Here is a 12,415-nt window from a genome sequence, read left to right on the forward strand (position 1 = left end):
CCAATAAGGTCACGATGGGTATAGATACCCCAAATGACCCTCGATTAGATATAGTACCAGAAGATGGATGGATATAGATATAGACAGGCCACCAGTCGATCTGAGAGCTAACAAAGAGAGAAATGTTGTAGGTTAATTTAACCTACAACATACATGTCAGTGGACTGTGGGAGGTTACTCAGATACACGCGGAGTATGCTGTCAGCAAATTTAATTTAATTTATTTTAATATTAATATTGATGCCAACAGGCAGTGCAGAGTGATGCAGCTGAATGTTAAAGGTAAGCCTACACATACAGTAGCAGAAATAATTATTTGGTTCCCTGCTGAGTTTGTTTCCTCATTTACAAAGAAATGAACTGTCTCTCATTTTTATGGTGGTTTATCAAATATCAAATATATCAAATAAACATCCAGAAAAAACACGTTACATGAATATCATAAATTCATTTACATGTCACTGAGTAAAATAAGTATTTGATCCTCAAAATATGACTTAGTACTTGGTGGAGAAACCCTTGTTGGTAAGCACAGCGGTAACACATTTCTTGCAGTTGGTCACCAGGTTTCTCACATCTCAAGAAGGATTTTGGCCCACTACTCTTTACAGAAACTCTTTAAATCCTTTAGGTTTCTTGGCTGCTGCTTTGCAACTTAAAGGTTTGGCTCCCACCACATATTTTCTATCAGACTGAGGTCTGGAGACTGGCTAGGCTACTCCCTGACCTCAATGCGCTTGTTCTTTAACCACGCTTTTTTGCCTTGGCGGTTTGTTTTTGGTCACTGGCAAGCTGGAAGACCTATTAATGACCTATCTTCAGTGTTCTGAAGATATATATATATATATATATATATATATATATATATATATATATATATATTAAATATATATAAAATTGTAGGTTGTGTATCCTTCAGGTGTTAATGGGGTTATTGAAAATGTGTATATGTGCGTATGTGTGTATATACGTAGGTATGGATAGATAGAAACATATATGTGTATATATAAAAAAAAAAAAAAAAAAATTACACATAACATATAATGTAATTACAAGGAGGTATTTCTGTAGTCTATTGATACTAGATAGTGGAAAAGGGGTGGGATTAAATAAGCTTATGCTTCTTCCTGCTCCTTTTTGAACATGGACGTTATTTGGAGTTGTGGTTGCTCGTTTTCCTTTTGTTTGCTTTGTTCATTTGTCTCTTTTAATTCTATTTTTTTTATACTTTTTCAACATGTTCAAAATAAAGATTCAATCAATCAATCAATCAAGATTTTATGGCCCCATCCTCTGGCTACTCAGTACACTGAAGTCATTCTGTATCCTCAGCAGAAAAAGAGCCCCACAGCATAATGTTTCCACTTCCATGCTTGACTGTGGGGATGGTGTTCTTTGGGCCACATTTACCATTTTTCTTCCTTTAATAATAATGGATTGCATTTATACAGCGCTTTTCGGGACCCCTCAAAGCGCTTTACAATACCACTATTCAGTCACTCTCACATTCACACACTTGTGAAGGCAAACTACAGTTGTAGCCACAGCTGCCCTGGGGCAGACTGACAGAAGCGAGGCTGCCATATTGTGCCATCGGCCCCTCTGGCCACCACCAGTAGGCAGTAGGTGAAGTGTCTTGCCCAAGGACACAACGATCGAGACTGTCCGAGCCGGGGCTCGAACCGGCAACCTTCCGATTACAAGACAAACACCCAACTCTTGAGCCACGATCGCAGCACTTTCTTTCAACCCTTCAAAAGAAGTTCATTGGCCATCTTAAGACGAGCCTTCTCTTACTACGGTGACCTTGCGGGCACAGCAACATATCAATCCATTACGGTGTAGAGTGTTACCAATGGTGTTCTTGGTGATTGTGGTCCCAGCTGCCTTCAGATCAATAACAAGCTCTTCCTGTGTAGTTTTGGGCATATCCACCACCGTTCCCATGAGCCTCCTCACCCTATGTGGCAAAATCTTGCATAGAGCTCCAGTTCAAGGGCAACTGATTGTCATTTTATCCTTCTTTCATTTCTAAATAACCACACCAACAGTTGTCAACTTCTCACCAAGCCTCTTGGCGATGGTCTTGTAGCCCATTCCAGCTTTGTGCATGTCTACAATCTTATCCCTGACATCATTTGAGAGATCTTTGGTCTTGCACATGGAGAGGTTGGAATGGAAGAAATTGTTTCTGTGGACAGGTGTGTTTTATATACATATCAAGTTGAAATCAGGAGGACCTCTAATTGATTGAGTGATTGTAACCTGTGTGCCACATGGGCATACAGCTAATCAGTGGCACCCGGTCAATTTTATGTAATGCATTTTTCCCCCTAGATTTTTTTGTTGATATTTTTCTCAACAGAGTAATTAAAGACTGTTCATTTTTTGGAAGTTGACAAACTTCCAAATCCAGCAAAGGATCTAATGATCATTCCCCACTCTGTATGCCCTCTAGACTAAACAGAGTAGCCATCAATAATGTGCAAATATAAGGTGAGCGATATAACTGTCCAGTTATCCCTTGTTTGTGTTTGTTAACATTTTTAACTATTTACCCTTTTATTGTTGTCAAAGTTTGGCATAATCTATAAATTTTTAACTGCTATTGAATTATTTTTCATTTTTCTGTATTATATTCTGTCTGTGAAGCATTTGGGACTGCATGCATACAGGAAAGTTGCCACATAAATAAAGTTGAGTTGAGTTGGAGTTGTTTTCCAGTTTTCCAGATTGTGTCATTAATTTGCAGTCTACACGATTCTGTAAAATGTAACTTGCATTCATAAGCTGCATTTTAAATTATTTATAAGCAATACAGCTTATTCCTTTAATTTACATTCAAGCCATAACTTCTCTGTTAATGAACTTTTCCTTTAATGCAGAATTGCTGTAAAGTACACTTCAGTAAGAGCTCTGCAGATTAATCACTGGCTATCTTTTTGCCATTTAACAATTATGACAGATATTAGAAATTAGAGCGATGGTGTTCTACTGGTACAGGTGGTTAATTAATGGCATATTTCCAGCCGATTTTTTCTTTTGTGAAAGCGGAAATAAAGAGATTTGTAAAACCTCTGTTGGTGAGAGAATCCAAACACAGGATTGTAACAAATCCGGTTTGTTACTTTTAAATGTGCTGATTGGGACACAACAACAAGACTGGGGCAAAAAATGTCACCTAACACTAATGTTCCCTGTAATTTTTCATGTGTCTGAGAAAACACACAAACTCCCTGAGCGATCTCGTGGACCACTGTGAGCAACAGCAGACGTGTGCACTGTGGTCACGGCAGCATCGTATCCATCCAAGTTACATGGTTTATAAAATAATCAAATTACAGCATTTGCATTTATGTTAGACTACTTTTAATTAACTGCTTTAGCCCACTTAAAATGAAAATTTAAAAAAAATCTTGTTCATGACCTTGTGTAGTATGTTAACACTATTGGAAGTAAAAATAACTCCAATTTTGAAAACAACTTTCTGACTTGTATTATGAGTCTGAGTCTGTGGTCTGGGAGAGAGTCCTGTCTGCAAAATACAGTATATAATGACCAGTGTTGGGCAATTAATTATATAGTTACTTCTTCAAAAAAAGTTACTGAGTTTTGCAAACAATAAAGTTCAGACCTATGTGACTGGGGCCTGCAGACAGCTTCCAATCTCAGTTTGGGAAGACGCTAACAAGCTAAGCTCTGAGCTAAGCCTCAAACAAAAAGAGTTTCGACTGACATGAATTACTTTTATTTCTATGTCATTTCTATTTACTTTATTTTTCTATTTACTATTTCTATTTACTTTAAATAATCCAAGGAACAGAACAAAGAAAACATTTGATGTATTTTTACTTGAGAGATTTAACCATCAGCAAGACTATTGACTTGACGTCTGTGTGTCAGTGTGATGTACCAACTGATAGGCATGCCTAAATCGCATTTACCTTTAGATCCAAATAACAGTTTCCAAAAATGATGCGGGATTTCTCCTTTTCCTCTCTCTAAGAGTCACACAGCAGAGTGCTAAAGGCACACATACATTTATACATCCTTGGGTGGGACAGTCATTAAGCCCTCATAGTCGCGTCTGTCAGCGAGGCCGAGACAACTCTCCCAAACGTCAATACAGGTTTGACACACCTTGGCCCGCGGTGCCCTCTGAGACCCCACGACTGTCCTGTGTGTGTCAGCAGAAACAGAAGTCACTGTGTCAGGCTGCTCTTGCCTCTGTCCCTCCCTTCCTCGAAAGACCTCCATCTATCCCTCGCCACGTCCAGTCCCAGGGGCAGCAGGTCAGTCCTAATTGTATGCTAATCAGGGCACTGCGCCGCCTTTCCAACTGCTGACAATCGATGGGTGACATCAAGGTATTGTAGCCAATTCGAAAGAGAGCCTTCAGAGTAAACAAGTAGGAAAGGATGTGCCTGTCACTCCTGCCCATATGGATTTCTGTATTCTTTATTCACATTTTCATAACTGCGACATATTTCACATGACAGATGATTGTAAAAGAAATGTTTTATTTTCTGCATGAAAGACTAAACTTTAACATGAAGTGTTATCCATCTACCACCTACGAGAGAAACAATAGATAGTTTAAGTGCCACTTTTATGAATATGCTCTTACTCATCGTCAATGTTGATGTGAGTGAATGATGGTGATGGCTCAAGGTCTCCATCCACTACCACTGTAGTGTCTACCCATTTGCTTCCGTTCTCTCACTTTCTCCCTCTGTACTCACACACATTATAATGACACGCTGTTAAATCTGTTCTGACTTCCAGTTAAACCAAAACTGGCAGCTGTAAATGAATGAAACATGGATAAGCGGAGATGACACAGACTCTGATGAATAAATCCCTCAATATGGGATATTTGTAATGAACCACTCTGTATGGGCATATGTGTTCGTGTGTGCATGTGCAAGTGCCTGTGTATGTGAGAAGCGGAAAGTGTTAGCATGCAAAAGTTCGCCGACTGTAGTGTAACTTTTAATGTGAAATGTGATGATTTAAAGTATTTTGCTAATTCTAATGTGTGTTTTGGTGTGATGTAATTATGACTGGGAAAATGTGATGGAAGAAATAAAGATATGAGAAGCACTAGCAAAGAAAGAATATTCAGTGTAGTAGTCTAAGTACAGTTAGGCGAATATGAAAGATCATCACAGGACTTGAAGTACACCTTATGGTTCAGTAGCTTGTAGAACCCCTTTAGCAGCAATAACTTGAAGTAATTGTGTTCTGTGTGACTTTATCAGTCTCACAGCTTTCTGGAGGAATTGCGCTCGCTCTTCTTTGTAATATTGCTTCAGTTCATTGAGGTTCGTTTTATGCACCGCTCTCTTGAGGTCCTACCACAACATTTCAGGCAGGTTGAGGTCTGGACTTTGACTGGACCATTGCAACACCTTGATTCTTTTCTTTTTCAGCCATCCAGTTGTAGATTTGCTGCGATGCTTGGGATTATTGTCCTATTCATGCCTCAGGCTGAGCCAAGCTTTAGCTGTCAGACAGATGGCCTCACACTTGACTCTAGAATACTCTTGTATATAGATGACCTCATGGTCAGCTCACTGACTGCAAGATGCCAGGGTCCTGTGGTTGCAAAACCAGCCTAAATCATCACCCCTCCATCCCTGGGGAGACAGTTGGTATGAGGTGTTTGTGCTGATCTGTTATGTTTTGATTTTCAAGCATGACGCTGTGCATTATGACCAAACATCTCCGCTTTAGTCTGTCCAATGGAGATTGTTCCAGAAGTCTTGTGGCTTGTTCTGATACAACTTTGCATAACTAAACCACGCTGCCATGTTCTTTTTTACAAAGAAGAGGCTTTCTCCTGGCAACCCTTCCAAACATCCACACTTCTCTGTCTTTTTCTAACTGTTCTGTCATGAACTTTAAAGTTTAACATGCTAACTGAGGCGAGCAGAGTCAGAATCTGGGTTTTTTGTTGTTGCTCCAAGCATTGTGCGGTCACACCTTGGGGTGAATTTGTTGGGACGTCCACTCTGAGCAATGTTGTGACATTGTATTAACACACTTGAATGCTCCAGACTAGCAAACTCCCTTTATAGGAGTGCTCACACTTGCTGATGAGCAGTTAATCAAGGACATTTGATTAGCAACACCTGGCTGTGACATAAATAAGGATGTACTAAATTTTTCAAAGGACTGCATAGTGTCCTCTGAAAAACTGTATCTCTAAGCCTGTATGAGTGGAGTCATCCAGTCTGACTACATAATAATGTGCACTGAACATTCATTCTTTAATTTATTATTGATACCTTTTTGCATGTTTTATCCACTTTAAAGTTGACTGTGTTATGTTATGTTTTGTGTTTAGTGGGACAGTTTCCAATTTTGTTGTACTATTCTATAAGTATGAATGTGCAATGACAATAAAGACTTATCTTATCATATCTTACAGAGACTGCATCACTATAGACTTGATGATTCTAAAATATAAAGTAAATCTACTACAGAAGTTCAACTCGGGATTGCTGTGAGGGATTGGAGCCTATCCCAGCTGCCATAGGGTGAGAGGTGGGGTACACTCTGGACAGGTCTGTCGCAAGGTGACTGTTTTCTCAAATGCCAAATATTATAAAATAGAACAAGAACATCAGGCATTGAACAACAGCAGTTCAGTATTGGCAGAACTGCAACCTTTTTCAGCACCTTCCACCACTGTCACACATCGCTGTTTTGAAAATATAATTTAGTTCTCTTAAAGTAATATGGTTATCATTTAATTAGGTTTGGACAAAAAACAAGCAAACAAAACTTAAAAACAAACAAACAACATTGTCATGTTTCACAAAAAAGATCTACTAATGACAGTTGGGGCTAACGATTAAAAGAACATTGACTTATAAAAAAACTGAATCCATCCATCAAACCATAAGCAGGTTTCCATCTATGACTTATGTAAAGGGCTAATTAAAAGAAAAAGACAATCCACGTTTTCCATTTGACTCTTATGAACAAATTACTGAAGGTAAAGGAGCTCTAATTTCCATTTTCTATTAACTAATGATCATATTAAGAAAAAATTATATTCAGGGATCTCTGTCTACTGCTGGGGTTTTATCTTTGAACATGCGCTGCAGAGATACTGCTTATACTTTACAGAGTTCTGGTCATTAATACAGACAGTATTAATGACCAGAACTCCAAATATAAAAGTAAAAGCATAATCCAAAATTATCCTTTAGCCATCTCCATCACCCCTCCAAAAAACAGTATCATCTTCCTCCTTTTCCTTTCACATGAACCCAAGTCTTACAAGTCTTTCCCTCCGTCAATCCACCATCTTTTCCATTCCTCGCACATCTCTCAGTCATTATGTTCCAAATCTCAACCTCTCGTTTTTTCCCCTCCCATCTCTCTCTCTTGTTCTTATCTTTCATCCAACCCAACAGGTCCCATGGCTGCTCTGATTCCCTTTCTGCACTCCTTCCCCCTCATCCCGTCCCAGAGGCCACACGATATCGGGGTCAGTGTAATCCCGCCATACGTAATCTCCTGCTTAATCCTTTCAATCTCCCACGATTAAACACAAAAAGATGTCCAAACACGAGCTGGAAAAAAAAATTACGGTCCATTGTGCAACAAGCTTTGCTCCGGGAGGAGAGCAGAGGGTGAGAATGAGAGGAAAAGATGAGTGAAACAGGGTTATAGCAGTAAATTAGAGGGGGTGTCCTGTGAAGAAGGTTCAACATCAACTTTCATTGTTAAGCCAGGATTTCTAAATCTCACAAAAGGGTGTGTTTGAGAAAGAACGCTGGCAGACATTATTCATCTAGTTTACGTGTACTGCTTCATTTTATAGCACTGCTAATGTGGACTTCAACACTTCTTACTGCAGCTAAGAATCTGTATCACTCAAACACAATATCATCAAGGAGGACTTAACGCTGGTGCTGTATATCGTTCACTGTAATCCAAAGATCTGATCATAACCTTCTCTGGAGCAGGTTAAATATGCAGCATAAGCCAGGTTTAAACAGAGCCATATCGGTGACATTGAAAACTTAAAGCTAAACAGACTCCACACTACACCCGTGCACATAACTTTGCAAACCTGTGCCTAAATACATTAGAGAAATGTATGAGCTTGAGCATTCTTGGGGCACCAGTGGGTCTGGTAAGATTTTGGGAATCAATGTAAGGCAGCACGTCTACGATGCTGTGTGGTTAACAATGCAGAAATCCTAACAGTCTCTAACTTGTCTTTCATCTCTTTGTCCTTTTAACCCCCTCCCCGCTTAAGAAAGCTGCACAAAAATCAGATCATCACGACGCTCTCTGTTCAACATCGTTGTCATTCTGCGTACAAAAGACCTCCGTGTTGTAAAAACAACAACGCGAGCGACACAGGCAGAATGTCAATCTTAGCTAAACTCAAATATTGCCCTTGAAGAACGAAAGGGGTAAACTTATTCGCTGCAAGCGGTGATGAAAAAGCTCCCCAGTGCACGAGCCTTCTGTCATCCCAGAGGAACAAACGAGGTCATAAACCCTGGCTGCGTGAATCCCCACACTGTCACCCAATGGGACTTTGCTGCTGCCGTCGTGTGTGCTGCTGTTGCTGAAGATGTGGCAGTTGGGCCAGATCACATGCGTCCTGGAACGGGACCCTAAACAGAAGTTGGGGAAATGTTCTGCTGTTAGGAACGTCTGGATTCCCGGCTGACAGTGGCACAGCGAACAATGCCACTCTGGATCGATCCCGCAAGGACAAAGCAGATGCTTTAAGAGAGAGATTAAAATGGCCTTGGTTACTGGCCTGCAGGTGACTTCCCAGCACACTACAGGAGAGGGAGGTGACCTTGTTTGTCTCTGGATTCTAGCAGCTTCTGAGATTTCTAACTCGTTACAGTCAAGTTAAGGGGCATTGTTTTGTACTGCTTACAGCAATTAAGGGATAATTAATTTCCACTACTCACAGATGTTACCTCCATAGACACCCAGCGTGGTCTAAAAAGTAGTGATATAAATATCGCCTTATAGGTATGGTTAGCAGTTCAAAAAATGAGGACCCTAATGCAGGCAAAACACACTTAATAGGATTGCAGGATTAGCCTGGAAATGTAAAGAGTCCCAAAAACAATGAGGAGCACTGGGAAAACTAGGAATAACATGAGCAGGGGAAATAGAGGCTGTTAAACAGATTATCTGACAGAGACAAAAAGAAAGACTAAATACACACAGAGGACTGATTAGGGAATGAGACACAGGTAGGCTGGAAGTGCAACACGGAACAAAAGCCAGCAAAGATAACAAGGACTACCACAGTGTTCCTCTGGTGACATGGTTCCTTATATGGAGAGAAGTGTTTCCCCCCCCTCCTAGATCAACTATGAGTGGTATTAATGCAAAGTGGAAGCATTTAGGAACCACAGCAACTCAGCAGCAAAGCGAATTACAGAGCGTGGTCATCGAGGGCGGAGGCACATAATGCATATAAGTCGCCAGCACTCTGCTGACTCAGTGACAGCAGAACTCCAAACCTCTTCTGAGATTAACATCAGTGCAAAAGCTGTGCGCCAAGTGCGTCGTGGCATGGGTTTCCATGGACACACAGGTTTATGTAAGCCTTATATCACCAAGTGCATTGGACAGAGTAGTTTACACAATGCCGCTCTGGAGCAGTGGCAATGGCTGTCACCTATAGGGAATGGGGCACATCGGTGCAGGTGGGATAACATTTTTCTGGGCTTTGTCCTGGGCACCATAGTTCCTCCCACTTTGGACAGCTCTAACTTTGTGGGAACAGTTTGGCACTTTTCTATCCCAGCGCACAATGCAAGGTCCATAAAGCCAGAGTTAGCCGAGCTGGAACAGAAGAACTTGAATGGCCAACACAGAGCCCTGACCCTCAAACCCCATCCAAAACCTTTGGGATGAACTAGAAAGGTGACTGCGAGTCAGGCACCTCCCATCCAACATCAGTGTCTGACCTCACAAGTGTTCTTCTGCATGAATGGGAAAAAAAACACTTTCCTTTCCTTTCCTTTCCTGTCTGTCTCATGTTCCTCATCCCTACCTTTCCAGGACTTGTTTGATTGAACACTTCCTTATAAAGTTTGCCCTCTCTTTATCATTCTGTAGGTTTAATAAACTTCCTGTTAAATCCCTTTTGGTCCATAATTCTGCATTTGAATTCCTATTTTGGTAAACCATAACAGCAAGTGGGAAAATTTAACAAGATAATCAATGATTAATTTGTCAGTGTGAAAAACGACAGCTCCCACGTCACCATAACCACTACCCCCCCCCCGATCCATCACATTCATCAACAGTCTCCCTAAATGCCAGCTTTTCAAGCCTGCAGAATACTTAACTAGAGTCGACTTGGAAACTATCTCCACTAAAGGCTGCAAAAGCATAAGTAAAGCATAAAAATTATTGGATTTTTTTTTAAAGTCACTCATTATTTTTGGTTATGTCCATTATTGTGATTGCAGATGATGTTTTCTTATGCCTTAAACACAAAGTGGGAGAAAAAAGTATTGCCGCTAGTCTAAAAATCCCAACAAATGTCGTGAAAAATCGTGAAAAGTTTCTTCACACAAAGTAGTTTTAATGACAGTGAATTTTATATGTATTTTTCAATGTTCCAAGAGGCTTAACAAACACACACAAAATCTATCACATCCTACCATCTCTCTCGCAAATCACAGTTTTATTGTTACGGCTTATTCTGGACATTTGTCATAGGCTTCTTTAATGGGGGAAACTTGAGTAGCGGGGGCAGATGACAAACAGCAATACTTCCGCATCTCTTATTTCACACACTTATGTGAATCCAATACCACTGGAGCAGCACCGGCCCCCTTTTTTTTCTCCCCCATTCCTCTGCTCAGCACTCCATCCACTGGAAAAAGTGAGCACAAACACAGAGAAAGAGTGAGAGAAGTGTGTGTCTGTGTGCGTGTGTGTAACATCAAGACAAAGATAAAGAGATGGAAAAAGGGTTAGTGGGTGCAGCAGAGAGCAGAACAGGAGAAGCGTGGGGAGCCCGGGGAAGGAGGGAGGGGGCTTGGGTGATGTTAGCGGTGGTGGGGCAGCACGCAGGAGAAGAGAGGGGGAGACTTACAGTTTTCTTCAGGAGACATGATATAAAGTGGGGGAAAAAGAAGATAGAAGCGTTTCAGATGAGAAGACGAGTTGAAAAGAGCGAAAGAGAGAGTGGAGGAGAAACAGAAAACAGCTGGCTTAGAGGAATGCGGCGGAGAAGGAGAAAAAACCCCTCGTGTGAAGGCGAACCTGCATAATTCATGTTCTGCTCCTTTTAGAAACAGCAGCTTCATCAGGACAGGGCTGCTTCACTGTAGCAATGCAGTGTGTGTGCGCATGTGTGTGTGTGTGTGTGTGTGAGAGAGAGAGAGAAACAGAGTATGTGATGCGCCGAATTCTGCTTGTAGTGGCATGTTTGTTAGTTGTGCGCTTTCTCTCATCGCTGTACTTTTTCCACCGCGCTTGTGTGCAGTGCATCTAAGCACACAGATGTTCACGTGCATGTGTGTGTGTTAATCTGGAAGTGGATGTGTGTGTCTTCACCTTGCTCTGCTCTTCACCCTCACTCTCCCTGACTGCACTCTACAAGGCCATTAGAGCTCTCTGAGGCCCACGGAGGCTGCTCGTCTCTGTGTCTGCTTTCATGTGTCAGTGAGTGGGCCCTAATGTGTGTGTGTGTGCACATGTGTGTGTATGTGTTCACAGCTGTGTGTCAACCCTACAAAGAAAGCATGGTAAAGCTAAACCGCGGTATGTTTAGCACGTGCCGGGCATATTTTATAATCAGAATATGGAAGTTTTCCTTTTTGTGTGCGTGAGAAATATCAATACACAGGTGTGCGAGTGTGTGAGAAGCACACAGTGAGAAACCTTGTGTGCGAGCATCTACTGATGCAGCGGCCTGTGCACACACTGCGTGCAGCTGCAAACCAGTCTCGGTAGGGTTGCGAAAGGGGGGCTCAGCAGGCAGCGCTGGTCTGATCAAAAGATCCCCGGGTCTGTGGAATACACGGCTCCAGCTTTACCACTGTTGACTGCTAGATTAGCACGCTGAGAAGAAACATCACCGTACAAATAGATGGATAAAAAAAAAAAAAGTTCTTAAGAAGAATCAGCGCTCCCACCCACTCTCCTCACAACCAATATGTTAAAATGTGACAATGTTGTTACAGCTCTGCAACAAGGAAACAAAAGGGAGAGCAGAGGGTGAGCAAGAGAGACATCTTTTGTTTTGAGAAGAGTCACAGCAGTTAACTCGGATATATTACAGATGTCATCACAGCGGATCATGGGTACATGTTAGGAGTTTTCTCATCTGTATGTGATACACAGGTACTGAAATGGGCTATAAATTAACCATCTATACAGGGATGTCAAACATAAAGCT

Source organism: Diplotaxodon limnothrissa, linkage group LG7 (genome assembly GCF_057381915.1).
Source record: "Diplotaxodon limnothrissa isolate DT_005_m linkage group LG7, D_limnothrissa_male_GT1.1, whole genome shotgun sequence".
Taxonomy (NCBI): domain Eukaryota; kingdom Metazoa; phylum Chordata; class Actinopteri; order Cichliformes; family Cichlidae; genus Diplotaxodon; species Diplotaxodon limnothrissa.